The following is a 17,763-nucleotide window of genomic DNA, read 5'->3' on the forward strand; positions in this document are numbered from 1 at the left end:
AGGCATGATTCCATTTCTCCATGTTCTTCCTGGTACATACACTTCTTGGTGATTGATTCTTCACTATCACTCATTCTTATGTATGGTTCCCCTCGTCTATCAATAACCTGGACATTTCTCTTTACGCAGGGCAATGAACCCTGTATGTATCGCTTTTAATGATGGCATTCGCCCAGTTGGAGAACCTGATTTCTTTTTCATATGCCTTCAATTCAAATAACGAATTCTTCTACTTCTACAGCTGGTTTTTCTAATATACATTTCAGTAAGAATAAAGTAATTGGCAAACATGATGTTAATTAGAGGAACTTTTCATAGCATGCTTGACTGTTCTTTTTGCTGGTATTTGACGATTATGTCATTGTTTAGAGTTGCTAAGGTGATCATGTGAGAATACTCAGTTTTAGAACACTTGGAGTCCAAGTTTGTGGCTCATATCCTTGTGAATCACTCCACTTATAAATAAAATTAATTTGACACTGGGTAATTTCATCAACTTTACCTCTGGCAAGTTAAGTACAAGCCAATTGTTTTCTAGCAATAATAAATGAGTTATTTGTTGGCCAACCCCTTGCAGCAAATATCATTTAGCTCATTTAGAAATAGATAGACTCACTCCACCAGGAAATCAAAGTGGTATTGTATCAGGAAAATTGAATAAAAGGAGAATCTCTGTGTATATCACCACAGAACTGCTTAAAGCGAATTAAAGGGGAAAAAAAGAAAGAAAGAAATCCAGAAGCTTCCAACTGTTGGTGGAAGTTTAAACTGCTCCCTCAGATTGGAGGGCAACCAGAGATATTTGCCAAAATATTAAATGTGCATATTGTTTATATCATCCACAAACAATAGAGACACGCTCAGGCTAAATGAGGTGATAATAATTTATTTTTTAAAGATTTTATTTACTTATGTGAAGGAGAGAGAAAGAACAAGAGCAGGGGGAGAGAGAGAAGCAGGCTCTGAGCAGGGAGCCTGATGCAGGGCTTGATCCCAGGACTCCAGGATCATGACCTGAGAAACAAAGAGCTGGATGCTTAATGGACCGAGCCACCCAGGCGCCCCTACATTTGGCCAGCTTCTATAAGATCCCTTTCAGGACAAGTCATCCCCAACCCTTTTCCAATTTTGTGTCCCTCTGTTCGAGAATCAAGTTCCCAGGAGGGAGTATCTGATTGGCTTAGTCAGATCACATGACAAGAGGGCCAGTCACAGAGCTCCCTCTCCAGGAAGGGCACGGGCTGGCCCCACTTTGAATTTGCTATAAAAAAGCACAGTGGAAGACAACAATTTGAGATGCATTCTTATTTCATCTCTCTTTCCCCAAAGGAAAATGAGGTGCTGTTGTCAGAAAGGAGAAGAGCAGACAGGCAGACAAAAGCAACACGGGGTCAATCTCTTTGCAACAGCACCTGACATCAGAGAATCTATTCTTCTACATCACATAGATGGTGAAAAATGGTTCTTAATGGTAAGAAAATAAAAATAAAAATAATAGGAATGTCCATCAATAAGGGAGTAGTTAAATAAGGTATTGTACATCCTTGTACATCCAGACAGGAATTCTAGCTGTCACTGGTCAGTGAAGTTAAAGGATACATGAAGATCTCTAACATTCATCCCTAAGTGATCAAGGAAGTTCCAGAAGGGGATGTAAAGTATAATAATGATCACGTACAATTTCAAAAGATGCATATGGAACAGGAAAGACTCATAAGGTCTAATGAGAAAACTGCCGTATTTTTGTCTTCCACCAAAATATATCCAGTGAGAAAAGTTCATTCTCTACCTAGGGGAGAATTCAGGTGGTGTCACGGCCTCTATGAACTCACAGGTAATAAACAAATGCTACGGTTTGCTTTAAGTCATAACCAGCCTGAACTTAGCAACTGAAGATGTCTAATCCTGTATAATAATAAAAATCCCAAACTTGATTTAAAGTAGATTTTCTCCCAACCTGCCCAAGCTGGAGCCTGCAGACGTTGAGGGCTCCTTGTGCTGTTTTCCTTCAGTACGGTTTTCCAACCCTCAGCTTGCTAAAGGATTCTGACCCCTGCAGGTTCAGAAGCAGAGGGTTCTTGCCCGACTGGGGATCCTGTAGGCTGGCCTCTCTCTTCTGGGTGCTTTTAGGAGTGCCTCACAGGCCTCCTGTAAAGAACACGCAACAGCACCTTACGTGACATTGGCTGCATTTTTTTCTCCAGGTGGCTATCCTCTCATGTTTGTTTCTTTGGGAGTCAGAGCCAGGTGGATTCACGTGGTTGACACCCATTGCCCCTCTAGGCGGCCCTCTTGGACATGATTGAAAATGGCCAGTTCTCCCTCCCATACAGTCCACATCTGGTCCATGAGAAGCACTCATAAACCCACCTCCCGCCCTCCCCACCAGCCACCTCTGGATGCATACAGTGCACCCCGGGTCACCCTACTCTGGCTGAAAGAACCTCTTCTCTCCTAACTGTGTGTCAGAGGCGGCCCCTGCCTTTGGAAGGGCCCCACTAAAGCTCCCGTGGTGGGGGGGGGGGAACGCCTGCGTGGCTCAGTCGGTGAAGCGTCTGCTTTCAGCTCAGGTCATGATCCCAGGGTCCTGGAATCGAGTCCCACATCAAGCTCCCTGCTCAGTAGAGAGCCTGCTTCTCCCTCTCCCTCTGTTGTTTCCCCTGCTTGTGCTCTCTCTCTGTCAAATAAGTAAATATTTTTTTAAAAAATAAAGCTCCCATTGGCTTGAGATAAAGGGGAATCACCTCTGTGTTTCCACCCTTAGGAGATAGGACAGGTATTCAGAGCAACTGGAGTTACATCTTTTCAAAGTGATTCTCCCGACAGGTACTCTCTAATCTGCAATGACCTAGCTCTACCGTACCCTTCATGGGAGCCGTTCAACCAGTTCTTGACCACCGATTTTAAAATACCTGCACAGTGGTATATTTCAAATACCACCCTGTTGCCATGGGTTTCTCTGTCTCTGTCTCTATCTCCCTGTCTCCCTGTGTGTGTCTCTCTCTGTCTCTCTTTCTCTCTCTCTCACACACACACACCCTTTAAATCCAGTTTACCATCTTATTTCTCATGCACGTGAGCATGTGCGTGTGTGTGAAGTCATAGCAAACTCTGTATCCATCAGGGTCCTGGCATTGAAACTGGATAATATGAAAAGAATTTGATAAAAGTACAGGTGGAATTTTGGGAAAGAATAAGGTTTAGTGCAGTGCCCCCAGACTAATAAGAGCATGGAACCATTGTAACCCCCAAGCCGGACATAACCTGGAGAAGGAGGCTTTATGGAAAATGTCACTTTGGCTTTTGGCGGAGATGAAACCAACTCATGGTAACCCAACAGGGAGGGAACAAGAGGGAATAAATACCCTGACATCCCTTGCCTCCCACCCTCCCATCTCCTACTAGTGCCTCCCTTTGGCCAAGTCCAGTGAGAGGCCGGAGAGCAAAGGATCACCCATGCAGTCTGGTGTGGGTCAGCCACCCTGAGGCAGGGTGGAGAAGGGTGCAGAAGAGATTAGGAGGGCAGGTGGAAGCGGCTCCCGCACACCTTCCAGACGCTAACAGCACTCTCTCTATGGAGAGAGAAGTGAAAGATGACTTTTTCCCTTTATTCTTTCTAGTTTCGTATTGTGCATTTTAAATTTTTTATAACAACCATATCTTGATGTATTCTTTTTGTAATGTTTTCAGAAAGTAAAGAACCCATGGAGTTATAGTCACGACTGCATGATTTCACACGGTCGGTGGCGCTGTGCGCAGCCTTAGGGATTCTACTCCCGAGCTTATGAGTTTCCAGCGAGCGAGTTCGGGACGCGTGGAGTCGCTCCATCAGGGCGTACTAGCACTTAGAGTCGAGTAAACTCCAGTGATATCGAGAGCCAAGCACGGACCGCGGCGGCGTTCCTACGGGGAGTGTGATGGAAACAGCCGGAGCTCACCCTTTGCGAGAGCACAATAACTGCCCCCAAAGACGTCTGTCTACGTGCTAATCTCTGTGACCCGTGAACGTGCTACCTTAGCCTCGCTGATGTGATTCAAGATCCCGAGATAGGGAGATTATTCTGGGTCATCTGTGGGCCCAGTGTAATCACAAGGTCTTTAAAGGGTGGAAGAGGGCAGCAACAGGAGAGTCGGAGAAGATGCAACCGTGGAAGCCGAGGTCAGAGTGCTGTGACCACAAACCAGGGAAGACCAGGAAGCCTCTAGAAGCTGAAAAAGGCAAGGAACTGATTCTCCCCTTGAGCCACCAGAAGGAATATGCCCTTGCCAATATCTTGAAGTTGGCTCTGTGAGACCCACTTTGGACTTCTGACCTCAGAATGGAAAGATAGTAAGTTTGTGTTGTTTCAACCCACAAGACTGGGGTCACCGGTTACAGAAGCTACCGGAAACTCACATACCTAATTTTGTGTCCCGCCCTGTATTTCTCAGACCCCTTGCAGTTAGTGACGGGGGGCAAAGTGACTGCATTCTGGCCAGCAGAGAATAGATAAAAGTGACAGGCGTGACCTCAAGTCTTGGCCCCTGAAACATCCCACAGGATGCCCCATGCTCTCTCTGCTGGTCAACCCGGAGGACGGAGTGAATCCAGCAGGGGAGTCTGAGGCCCTTGGAAATGGCTGAGCTGATAGGTGAGAGGACCCCAGGGCCCAGAACAACCCCCACCCCAACCCGCATTACACTCCGACATGAACAAGAAATACATCTTGCTACCGTAAATCATTGAAACATCGGAGCTGTTTGCTAAAGCAAGGAGCTTGCTTCGACTAACACAGGGAGTTCTGTTTCTTAGATGGTAAGGAGCTCATACTTCTACATGGACTCCTGTAGGGATTTTAATGATCAGAAGCCATCATGGAAACCTCAGGACCAGTTTTTTTTTTAATAATATTTTTTTTATTATGTTAGCCACCATACAGTACACCCCTAGTTTTTGATGTAAAGTTCCATGATTCATTACTTGTGTATAACACCCAGTGCACCATGCAATACGTGCCCTCCTTAATACCCATCACCAGCCTATCCCATTCCCCCACCCCCTTCCCTCTGAAGCCCTCAGTTTGTTTCTCAGAGTCCATAGTCTCTCATGGTTCATTCCCCCTTCTGTTTACCCCCCCTTACTTCTTCCCTTTCTTCTCCTACTGATCTTCCTACTTCTTATGTTCCATAAATGAGTGAAACCATATGATAATTATCTTTCTCTGCTTGACTTATTTCGCTTAGCATTATCTCCTCCAGTCCCATCCATGTTGCGGCAAATGTTGAGAAATCGTTCTTTTTCATGGCTGAGTAATATTCCATTGTATATATGGACCACAGCTTCTTAATCCAGTCATCTGTTGAAGGGATCTCGGCTCCTTCCATGATTTAGCTATTGTGGACAATGCTGCTATGAACATTGGGGTGCATATGGCCCTTCTCTTCACTATGTCTGTATCTTTGGGGCAAATACCCAGTAGTGCAATGGCTGGGTCATAGGGTAGCTCAATTTTTAACTTTTTAAGGGACCTCCACACTGTTTTCCAGAGTGGCTGTACCAACTTGCATTCCCACCAACAACGTAGGAGGGATCCCCTTTCTCCACATCCTCTCCAACATTTGTTGTTACCTGCCTTGTCAATTTTTGTCAGGACCAGTTTTTAATCACAAATGCTCATGTTGTCCTAAAATGATTTTCTCAGATCTTGCAGAATAAAGGTATGCTTTTTTTCTAAAAAAAAAATCCAAAGGAAAGAATGTGTTTACAGCATGGCTTGTAAGAGTTGTTATTGGAGACATTAATCTGATGCTTCTGAAATTATAATCACTAATGTGCATGAGAAATCAAAGACAGAGCTTCTGTCATTTACGCAGAGGCAGAGACTGTAGCCCAGGCACTCACGCTTAGTGTGACAGTGTTTGGCTTCTTCACATGGCAGGTAATAGTCCAGTACTTGCAGAGTCAGGTGACACAAAGACAGAAAGGGAGTTTTAAAAATCCGCTTCGGTTTCCAAAAGAAATTAAATACTCAGAGCCAAAGTAGAGGAAATATCATTGTCGCCAGATTTCATTTGGCTAAAATGTGTAGTCCAGAACTTCACTAGAAACGCAGAGGCACTTTTGAGACATCAGATAGCCAGGAATGCCAATTACCATGAATCACAGTGCACTCAGTCCTTGGTCCTTGAAAGACAGAGAAATGTAACTTAAGGAAAATATTCCAAATGTCAAGTGGAAGTAAAGGTGAAATAATGAGCAGAATGGTCAGGTGCCCTAAAGGCTGTTTTTACCTACTTCCAACATCACCTTTAAAGCAGCCAGGCTGCTCAGTCCGGCGAAGGTTCCTTGAGGCATGTTGTTCCAAATACACACAAGACACACGTCATTTCAGTAAAATGCAAATAATCCAGTCTTTCAGACTACTGGTATGAAGTCCTGAGGACGAGAAGAGCATTTTCTTCACCTTCGAATCCATAGCCTGTAACAGAGTTTTCCCACAATTCGTGGATGCTTGATAGAAGTTTTTGGTATAACCAAAAATCTCAAAATTTACGAAGCTCAGTCAAATCTGTACTGAGCAATCCTATGTTTTCATGATGAAAAAGAAAAACCAAAGGAAAAAAGTAAATGAACAACAACCTAACAATTTTTAAAAAGTAAGTGAAGTGATGAAGAATATATGGTAAATTAAAAATTTATGGTTTTCCCATATATACCAGCAATAATTGATCGCCAATCAAAATATAAAAGATTCTATTTATAAAGCAATCGAGTCATAAATTACCTTAGAATAACTTTAATGAGGTCTACATGTGGAAAACTATCAATCTTTATTTAGAACTTTGAAAGAAGGCTTGACTGAATGTAGAGATACTTTATTCATCAAATACAAATTCCTTGGGAGTCTTGGAGTTTTGCTATGAATAATTGGTGAATAGATAGACAGGGAACTCTGTTCTCTCCCCTAGCAGTCCTGCTTCTCTGACCAAACCCTAACTGCTACCAGGGCCTTGTCAATGTCATCCTCAACGTTATCAATCATAAAAGCTTTGGTTTTATCAGGTAATATTCTACACAAGCCAAAGTCTTTAAAAGGATTCATTTCTTTTCTATTGCCTTAATAATTAGAAGGCAAATATCATTCTCTCCATATTACAAACAGTTAAATAAACTGATAACAGAAGCCCCTTAAGGAAAAAGGTCTGACATACACATTTTTCATTCCAAAATTTACCACGAAGGAAAGGGGAATTGTAACTAGCCAGGTGAACAGGTCTCCCACCTTAGTTTATCTGTTAGAGGTTAAGGGGCCACCTCAGCTCAGCTCAGGGCCACACGAGGGATTCAGTAAATTGGAAGCATTTGTGCACATAAAAAATTCAATCCTCTGAATGTTTTGCTTTTAAAGGGCTGACCTCCCTCTGCTTGGTTAAACAAAACTCTTCTGATTAGTTCTAACCAGCCTTGAATTAGGAATGACTTGGCCTTGGGCAAGCTTCAAAGTAGAGCAAGTCAAAGCAAAGCATAAAGTGAGGGTGTGATTTTGCACAGGGTTTTTCTTATTTATTGGTTTCACCAACTCTCTCACTCCCCTGAAGGTCTAAGATACTAGAGACTTCATGCAAGAAAACACCTGCGTCGCAGAGCCTCCCTGAACCCAAGAGAGTTGCATGTGCTCCCCGTCACGGGGCCACCTCCGGCATCACCGATCTGGCCCGTGCCCCGTGTTTGGGGGGGTATGGATCTCAGCCCTCGTTTTCTGTGCCGCAACTGGATTTCTCTTTTGACGCTTCGTGCTGCCATGGTGAGGAGAAACTCACGCCATCTCACGAAACCTTGGTCAGAGTCTCTCTCTCTTTTCCCTGGAGTTGCATGTAAGGGCAGGACCTTTAGAGGGTGCAGAGCCTTTGGGAAGGTGCCATGAGACCTTTCTTCCATCTGTTCCACAAGAGTCCCCACTGAGACAGCTCATGTCCCTGACCATACCGTCCTTCTTCTTGGTGGGTCCTCCTGTGGCTTCTGTGTCATACTTAGGACAAAAGGACCATCTGGCTGCTCCAGCACTCCACGGGGTGGCAAAGAATGCCCTGAAGATGAAAACATGGGCTACTATGTCTCAAATAACATCTGGCCCTGGCGTATTATTAAACTTTGTTCTACTTGTCTCCATCTCTCAAGCAAGAAGTTGATCCCTCCAGGACACCAGCTATGCCTTAAATCTCTATACGTGCTCGCCAGTCAGCAGAGGTTCCCAACGATACACTTGTGCTGTTGACAATAATCCTGTATGGGTCACACACACTTGGGTATTTCTGGGGGCTTTCACTAGACAGGGGACCCATGTCTTAAGTCAGAACGCCCCAAAAGTGGACCCTGTGATAATCTGTATGCAAGTGATGTGTTGATTATGAAAGCAGTGCTCCCAGGGCGAACTGGGAAGCAAGGAAGAAGAGATGGGGGGCCCAGTAAAGGTTCACTCTCGGGTCAAAGCCCCACCGAGGGTAGCTGTAGCCCAATCCCGGTAAACAACACCTCAGGGGTGTTCCCCAAGGGAGTCGTGGATGCTGGAGCTAAGTCCCCTTCTCCAGGACTCCCAAGGGCAGTTCTTTAAAAAGGTTGGGGAGCACACAGACATGGTGAGAAAGGATCCAGGGGGTCTGAGCAGAGCCTGGGCACTGGCCAGTGGAGTGCCCCCCACTGACTTGACAGGTGAGGACAAGCTGGGAAGGCACGCTGGTGCATGCCATACAGTGGCTGTAGCTGTAAGACAAACAGAACCAGGACAGGACAATGTTTTTAAAAAGCTTCAAACAAGGGTGTGAATACCTCCGGTTCACTGAGATTCTTTAACGCGTAACGTCAGCAGCAGTGTGACTTTTTGAGCAATGGCTTCAGGCCAAGAATTTATCAAACAGAGCTGCACAACTCTCACAGTGACAGTGACTGTCACTTCAGAACGGCAGCGGGCACGCACTAGGACGCAGAAGAGAATTCAAATTCAACCGACAGGTGCTTGGACACAGTATGTCCATGATATTTATCCACACAGATACGTTACATAGTTTATGGGGAAAACGGTCTTGTGAAAATTCAGGAATTCTTTTACTCTATTTTGAATACGATATTTTAAAGGAGCCCCACTTATTCTGGAAAAGTTGGAAAACAGATCATGACTTCTAACTTTGGAGACCTTTCCCCTTACTGAGAGGAATCGTTCTCAAAGTGTGGGAGGTGTGGTTCTGGACCAGCAGCAGCAGCCCCACCTGGGGGTCGCTGGAAATGCAAGTTCTGGGGCTGAGCCTGCATCTGTGGGCGGCCCAGGCCCCTGCAAGCTCACAGCCCCACGTGACTGTGGTGCACGCTGGGGTTTGGGAACCACTGCTTTAGAAAGCTGCCTCCGAGGGGCATCGGGATGGCGCAGTCGGTTGAGCGTCAGACTCATGGTTTCATCTCCAGTCAAGATCTCAGGGTCCTGGGATCGAGCCCTGCATCGGCTCCATGCTCAGTGCAGAGTCCGCTTGGGATTCTCCCTCTCCCTCTGCCCCTCCCGCCCCCTCTCTCTCAAGTAAATCTTAAGAAAAAGAAAAAGAAAGAAAACCAGCTATTTGAGTTTAAGTTTACCATACAGAAAGGGGGAAACGTACACGGGAAAGAGTTCTCGCTATCAACTTAGAATTAAATTTCTCAGAAAACTTAACCTTATTGAAGCTACACAAGACAGATTTTATTTTAAAAATTATAACACCTTTAATGATTTTCTCATTCCAAAAACTTTCATGTTCATTATTTTAAAGTTTCAGGCACTACAGAAAGGAATTATGTATTTCTTTATATACATATACATACATATATGGGAAGAATGAGCATTCCCTTAAATCCTACCACTTAGGAAACAAAATGAGTTAACATTTTGGTGTATGTCTTCCAGATTTTTTCCATATATATATATATATATATATATTTTAGCAAAATAAAGGATCATATTAGACATGTTGTTTTGTAAATTTTTGCAAAGTACTTTTTAAATCTAAAAATATATCGTAGAGGGGCACCTGGGTGGCTCAGTCAGTTAGGTGTCCAACTCTTGATTTCCACTCAGGTCATGATCTCAGGGTCGTGAGATCAAGCTCTGCATCCGGCTCCATGCTGGGTGTAGAGACTACTTAAGATTCTTTCTCTCCTCTCTCTCTGCCCCTTCTCTTCCCACTCACACTCACTCTTTCTCTCTTTGAAAAAAATAAAATAAAAATAAAAATATATCATAGATCTCTTTAATGTCAACAGGTAGAGGCCTCCTACATTGTGTTAATGTCTGCATAGTATCCCATCGGAAGGAAAACCACAATTTTTAACGACTGCCTTATCACTGAACGTGCAAGTTATTTCCAACATTAAACTATTATAAACAACGCTGCAATGAACATCCCTGTACTAACGCCTTTGTGTGCTGGGTTGAGTCGATGTCTTGCAGATCTCTCTCCCAAATTATATAATCCTACCTCCACGTGTAAGCCACCATGCTGGGGCACAAAATGTCATCACTGCCTTACCCCTCTCTTGCATCTTCTCCCGGCCGCTCCCCTCCTTCCCTCTCCCCCCTCTCTCCATCTGAGCTCCCCCTTGAGTTCTCTCTGCCCTCCCCTCCTCTCTCAGCCTCTCCCAAGCAGGAGCTTTTCACGCAGGAGGATACGGACCTGGACTCTGCCTCCCTCTGTGCCAAACCCTAAAATTCATGCCAGAGACTTGGGCGAGAGGCGAACGCACAGAAGGAAAAGATTGCATTAGAAACTCTAGTTAAAAATGCCTTGTATTTTCTCCTTGTCTCCCAAGGAAACCCTGCCTCCCCCTCTGGAAAACTGGCTCACATCATTTCCCATACCAGCTGAACGGCAAGGCAGATCTCATCACTATGTCATTCAGTTTAGGGACAGGACTTGCAAGGGCGCAAGAGTGGCTACTTCCTCTCGGAGGGCAAAGCCAGGCAGAAGAAAGAAAGAGGAACAGAGAGGGGAGCTGAAGAGGGTGGAAGGAGCAGAGCGGGGGAGGGGGGAGGAGGACGGGAACTTTTCACAGAGGTCTGTGTCGTTTTGGAGCAGGGAGCAAAACAGAGCTGCCGCCCTGCGCCCCTCATCACCAGGAGCGCCGATTACACTTACTACCCGAGCAACCTGTGCGTCCATAAATCCTCCAGCCTTTTTTCTTTACGACCTCAAACAAAATTCCACTTCTGCGGAGGTGGCCACAGGCCATAATAAATACATCTCCAGCAACTTCAGCTCATAATGTTGCCAGAATCCTTGTGCCAAATTTCATCCAAAAAGTTGAAGTTTCAACCGCCTGAGCTACCCATTTTTAAATGTGTTTTTCCTTTGACCATATAATTGGGATAAAAACGGTAACTCCCACAGAAATGTCAACACACATCTGAAATTGAAAGATGAAACGAATCATCTTTCGACTGGTGATATAAATTCATCCACACAAAGAAATTGATCCACATATTTTCCATTCTGCTGTGTCACTTGCACCGATAAATGCCAAAAACAGAGTTGTACAACTTTCCAGCAAACCTGAAATTTTGTAAGTAAAATGTCTAGTCACTTGAGCAAGAATGTGAGCCTGACTAGAAGTAGTAATAATTTGGACCCATCCTCTGCAGTAATGGCAAATTACTGTTGTGGTGGCCTGTCTGCCCCCTCACCTCCCTGTGGCCCCCAAGCCCCACTTCAGCCCACTGTCCCGTCCCAGACACCTCGTGCTCTGTGCCACCTGCTCAGGGCTGCAGACCCTCCCTCACCTCTCTGATCACTGGGCTTGCAGATTCACCTTCCCACCCACACCAGGCGGTACCCACTGCTGGCCTCTGTTGGGTTTATCCAACTCTGACACTGGGTCCCGGGGTCCATATAATCCTTCCGCCTGCCGCCCACCCAGACTCGAAATCCTGCCAGAGCATCTTGGTCATGTGACGTCTTGGCCAATGGGAAACCAGCAAAGTGACAGGTGCTTCTTGAAGGAGCCCAGGCCAGCTGGAGGACAAGGGATGACATCATCCAACTGTCAACCCAGGCCCAGCTGGCCTAACCACCATCCCCCCAAGAGAGTGGTGAAAAATAATAAAATGTACTTGTTTAGAATAAACGGATAATTTGCACATGAAAAGGATGGGGATTGTCCTAGTTTTCACAAACTCTGTCCCCTTGCTGACACACTTCCTTATGTCAGAGATACAGGACCTGTATCTGTAGGCCCCAGAGATATAAGGCCACACTTTCAAAAGACACTCACTGGATCTGTAGCTGATTAGTCCAGATTTAGGAAACACCACCTACCGGTGTTTGGGGATTTTGATTGGAGTCGCATCATCTTGGAGCGTCTACACTGAGTCAGGAACAGCCCCGTCATGACGCTGGGGGTCCCCAGATGAAGCATCACTCGAGGCCAGAAAAACCCAAACTCTGCCTGGAAACTGGCCCCAGCTCCTGGGAACGCACGTCTTCACATGTGCGTGCACACCTTCAGGCACACACGCGCACACACACACACACACTTAGTGGGTGCGGCGCTTTGGGCATGTGCAGCCCCGCTGGTGACAAGGGTCACTGGCCGACCCCAGGAGGAGCTCGCTGCCTTCCTAGCTGAGCCCAGTGGACCGGTGGTGGCAGAGCCGCTGCTCACGGCAGCGGCCCTCCACCAGCAGGGACCCGGCCTCTTCCGAGGAGCCTCGCACACTCCGTGACTGCGCAAGCAGTGTGCTCATGGGAGGCCGAGCTCCCCCTGGAGGCCGGCCCGCGCGCGGACCTGAGGAATGCTCCCGGGCCACTTCTGAAGGCAGGAGTGGAGGCCCCAGGGTGTGGACAAGTGCACCCGAGGCACCAAGGGGACTGGGTTTCATTCTCCACTTCCCGGGAGACTTTCCGACAGGTTACGGCGGGGCGTAAAGACGCCAAGTAGTGTTAAGAGACACATGGCAGGTTCCCACTTTACTCTGGGCGCTGTCATCAGTTATTTTAAGAATGCATGTCTTTCCTCCAAATTTAATTATAAACCGTGCTTGGGCAAGAATCGCATGTAACGTGTTTTAGGGTGCTAGGCAAAATGCTATGAAGAGTGCAAAATGCATTTTGACTTGAATCGCCATGGAAAGGAGTAACATACGCCAATGTGTATTATTTTTAAATGATACTAGATCAGATCTCCCCTGACAGACAGAAACAGACCACAGAGTGAATCCATATCAAAACAGATGTGTTTAAATCCAGACGACTCCGGTGGCACAGTGGAGAGAACACAGGCCGAGCATCTGAAAGCCTGATCTCTCGCACGCATTTTGGGTTCGGCCACCAGCCACCCCCGCCCCGCCCCCCAGCCATGCTGGGGAAGCGCCTTCACTCACCTGGGCCTCGGTTGTCTCATCTCAAAATGTGCGGCATTTGGACCACTTGTAAAGGGACAATTTGACCTCCATCACGGGATTACTTACTTTTTGCTGTAAGAACATAAATATACACAAGTATCAAATAAGGTATCAACCATTTAGGCTTGTAGCTGGCTTTTAAGTATCACCAAAGCACATTCCAAAAGCATTGTTCTTAGTAAGCAATAACAACACTACAAGTCCCAGGACTTGGCAAAACTAGTGTGAGAGAGAAAGTCACGTTTCTGAGAGTGCCCTGGCCCTCACCTCCGGCGGTGCTGCGGCCGGCCGCGCAGACTCAGCGCGGGGCTGGCTTACACTGGGAGCGCGGTGGGCCGTCCTCCACCTGCAGCACCTGTGTGGCCTTAGGGAGCCCGAGCCTCTGGGCGCCTCCCCTGGCAGGTGAAGCAGTAATGCTCGGCACCAGCCTGACCACAAACACAAATGCAAATGAGAAAACAGAACTGCAGGACAGTGGGTGATTAGAAAGCCATCCACAGAACCCAGAATATACTTCTATTTTAGATTATCCCCGAAATTCAAACAAAGTTCTAGTCTTGTAGAGAATTTCGAGGCTTTTTGGAATTTGCCACGACACTTCCGCTGGAGAAATGCCGGAATCCAAAACCCCTACCGGCCCTTCAAGGTTTTACAGCCCATTCTGCGCAAATCCAACCTCACCTGAGCCTCAGAAATACCGATTGCAGTGCACAGATCGGCCACCAGAGGGAAATAGAGATCCACCCATGAAGATAAGGGGACGAAGCGCCGTCTCCTCCTCCACCTGCCAGAAGTAAGAGGTTGGCGACAATAGTGCGCCGTTGTTCCCTTCCTGTGGGTCCTACACATAAAATAGTTCAACCCAGCTATGCACGTGACAGGTGTACAAATGATACACATCCATTCTTTTACTCAAATCAGAGAGTTTTTCTTTTTATTATTTTCTCTTCATTTATTTATATTTATTGAACAAACTTTGAGTGCCCTCTATGGGCAAGAAAAAGACATGCTCCCAGGAGTCAGGCAGGGCACAGAATTCTTTATTTATTTAAATTCAATTAGCCAATATATAGTTCATCATTAGTTTCAGATTAGTGTTCAATAATTTATCAGTTGTGTGTAACATCCAGTACTCATCACATCACGTGAGGTTGGGCACAGAATTCTAAATGGACTTCTACACTAAGCAGAGCTGACAGTTCTCAGAGATCCTGTCTCCAAAATTAACCAGTTAGGATCTTCGCAAAACATGGGGGCTCTACAGCAGAAGGACATACGGTCGCCTGTCTGCAAACAGCAGAGAGGTATCCGTACCACGGGCAGCTGCGCGGGGCTGGAAGGAAATGTGCCGCGTCCTGCCTCCATGGCTCCTCTCGGTGGAAACTCATCCTGTTTTCTAAGCCATTCATTCAGCTAACAAACAGTTCCTGAATACCAGCTGTGTACTCGCAATGTGGTAGATGTTTCTGGAATTGGAAAAAAAAAAAAGTGAGAGCCAGGGCTGGGGGCATCAGGTCCTACACTGCAGGAGTCATGCCTCTGCCCTGCCTCGAAGCCTCACCCTGTGGTGGCTGGACCCACGTGGACCATGGATGAACTCCCTCCTGTTTGTCCCGCTTAGTAAGTGGCCACCTGCTACCTCGTGCTCCCACATTACATGTCCTGTACTCCCTGGAAGGGAAGGGAGTGGCCTCCCTTTAGTCTTTGGGGGATTGTATCAACTGTGCCCCCAAAACAGCACCACCAGGGCCCCAGGCCTCAAGAAGCAGCTCCCCATGACCCCCCAGCTTTAGTCCGCAACTTCTCTCTCTAGAACAGCTCCAGAGCCTTCCTCCAGCTGCCTGCATTGCCTCCACTCAGTCCCAAACCTCCTCTCCTCTCCTCCAGCCACAGAATAAACTCCATCTCCATTTAGCATGAAAGGAGTCACAAACAGTCTTGTTCTTCTGTGTGACCCCAGGGTCTGATGCTGGATCCTGTGTATGAATCTGATCTTTACCAGAGTTTGGGCCCTGTGAAAGGGGACCAGGGTGAAGGATCAGGACCAGCGTTGCATTCAAAACCAAAGTGTGGGTCCAGGTATAGAGTAAACCTGCTCCAAGAATGACTTTATGGGGCGCCTGGGTGGCCCAGTCAGTTATGCATCTAACTCTTGTCTTTGGCCCAGGTCATGATCTTAGGGTGGTGAGATCAAGCCCTGCGTCAGTCTCTCCACTCAGTCAGGAGTCTTCTTGAGATTCTTTCCCCCTCCCTCTTCTTCCCGCTCTGCTCTTCCCCCTGCTCACGCTCTCTCTCTCTTTCTGTCTCAAATAAATAAATAAAACATTTTTTAAAAAAAGAATGACTTTAAATGATCTCGTTTACTTATGAAGTTTTATGTAAAGTGATAAATCCTGCCTTTGTGTAGGAAAGTTTGGTAATGTTTAAATTCTCAGAAATTATAGTTTTCCTTCTATAAACTTCCATTCCCTCGTGAGCATACACCCATCCATCCTTTCAAAAAAGAAATGATTTTGCACCTATAAATACCAGGAGTCCTGCTAGGCCTCAAGCCACCGCGAGAAATACAGCTCGGTCTCCAACTGAGAAAAACTCAGTGTGTCACGAAATGCAGGCAGGTGTATCCACAAACCACAATTCAACCAAAAGGCCTTGCGTGTGTGCTGGTGTGTGTATGTATACGACAAACCACAATTAGAGGCTCTCAGCACTCCATTTTCATGGTGCTGGACATCCTTATTTCATACCACAAGATTAAAGACAGCGGGGAGACCACAGAGCTGGAGATACCACCCTGTGGGCTCAGATAAGAAACATTCAAAAACAAACAGGAGACCGAAGGACCACACACAAAATAAGTCGTAACTAACAACATATGGTGCCCGAGGAAGGCCCGAGCAGGGATCAAGAGGAAGCGGGTGCCAGCAGCTGCTGGTCCAACCTCTGCACTTTATTCAGCATGTAGGGGAAGGGGCAGGTTATGTTCGTCCAAATGGCAAAGGATGCCAAGCAGTAGCTGCGATAAATACAAGGAAGACAGGCTCCTAAATCAGACGTGAGGCTAAGCGAGCACAAAGGGCTCAGTCGTTAAGCGTCTGCCTTCGGCTCAGGGAGTGATCCCGGAGTCCTGGGATCGAGCCCCACATTGGGCTCCTCTGCTGGGAGCCTGCTTCTTCCTCTCCCACTCCCCCTGCTTGTGTTCCCTCTCTCGCTGGCTGTCTCTCTCTCCATCAAATAAATAAAATCTTTAAAAAACAACAACAACAACAAAAAAAAAAAACAAAGGGAAACCGAGAAGCCCACTGCCCGGGTTCTCCTGGAGGAAGGTGGCCCAAGGGGAAGCTTGAGCTGGATGTCGTTAGTCTGCTTGGGCTGCTGTGACAAAGTACCCCAGGCTGGGTGGCTTATACAACAGACATTTAAGTTCTCATGATCCCAGAGGATGGCAAGTCCAAGATCAAGGTGTCGAAAAGACTTGGTTTCTTCTGAGGCCTCTCTCCCTGGCTTGCCGACGGCCGCCTTCTCCCTCATCTGCACAAGGTCTCTCTCTGTGTCTAGATCCTGACCTCTTCTTATAAGGATACAGTCAGACTGGATTAGAGCCCACTCCAGCGACCTCATTTTAACTTAATCACCCCTTGAAAGATGCTATCTCCAAATACACTCACATCCTCAGGTACTGGGGTTAGGGCCTCAATGTGCAAAGTGGGGTGGGGGGGACGGCCCCTAACAGATGGCAACTATGACAAGTCCCTTGTCCCAGTAAACAGTGCTTTCCCTCGGGAAAGCGAGATGCCACAGAGGAGGTGATTTACCTGATAATTGGAAAAGACTGGTACAGCGGCAATTCAACCTGTGGACCTCGGCTTCCAGGAAACACAGTTTGTGGCAGGGAATGCCAGACTCACTGTCCCTTCTTGTACATCCTGAATGAATGTAGGTGCTGCCGTAAATAAGAAAATACAGAGTATAAGGGTTATTTCAGTCTATACTAGTTTTTGTTGTTATATGTGATTTTTTTAAACACAAACAGCTCAATGAATTTGAATGATATCATTCCTGATTTATGACTTTGGGCACATAATAAAAAAATTACCTTTTGTGTTAAAAGTGTATTGTGTTTTTTGTCAACAGGTATTTAAAGAATTACCATTGTTTGATTAGGGAGATTTACAAACTAATTTATTTTTAAAGGGTATTGAATCTCCACGACTGACCTCCGCATTATTATGCAAAAGCAAAACTCCCATCTCAGAAGCAAAGAATATCCTGGGGGGCGGGGGGGAGGGGGGGGACAGAGTCTGACTCTTGACATTCCTTTTGCAGAGGTATCTCAGGGGAGAGCTAACAGAAAGGATGAAGGTAA

The 17,763-nt window shown here is 46.4% G+C and overlaps 1 long non-coding RNA gene across 1 annotated transcript; it reads right to left on the reverse strand.

Moving 5' to 3' along the window:
• Window positions 1-5,134: 5,134 nt before the first annotated feature.
• LOC130543520 (uncharacterized) lies at window positions 5,135-13,519 on the reverse strand. Its single transcript, XR_008958913.1, has 3 exons — window positions 13,377-13,519; window positions 6,275-6,458; window positions 5,135-6,163 (listed from the first exon to the last, which is right to left on the reverse strand). It is a non-coding gene; the product is annotated as an uncharacterized LOC130543520 (long non-coding RNA).
• Between the last annotated feature and the right edge of the window lie 4,244 nt (window positions 13,520-17,763).

This window comes from Ursus arctos, unplaced genomic scaffold (genome assembly GCF_023065955.2).
Source record: "Ursus arctos isolate Adak ecotype North America unplaced genomic scaffold, UrsArc2.0 scaffold_13, whole genome shotgun sequence".
Lineage (NCBI taxonomy): Eukaryota > Metazoa > Chordata > Mammalia > Carnivora > Ursidae > Ursus > Ursus arctos.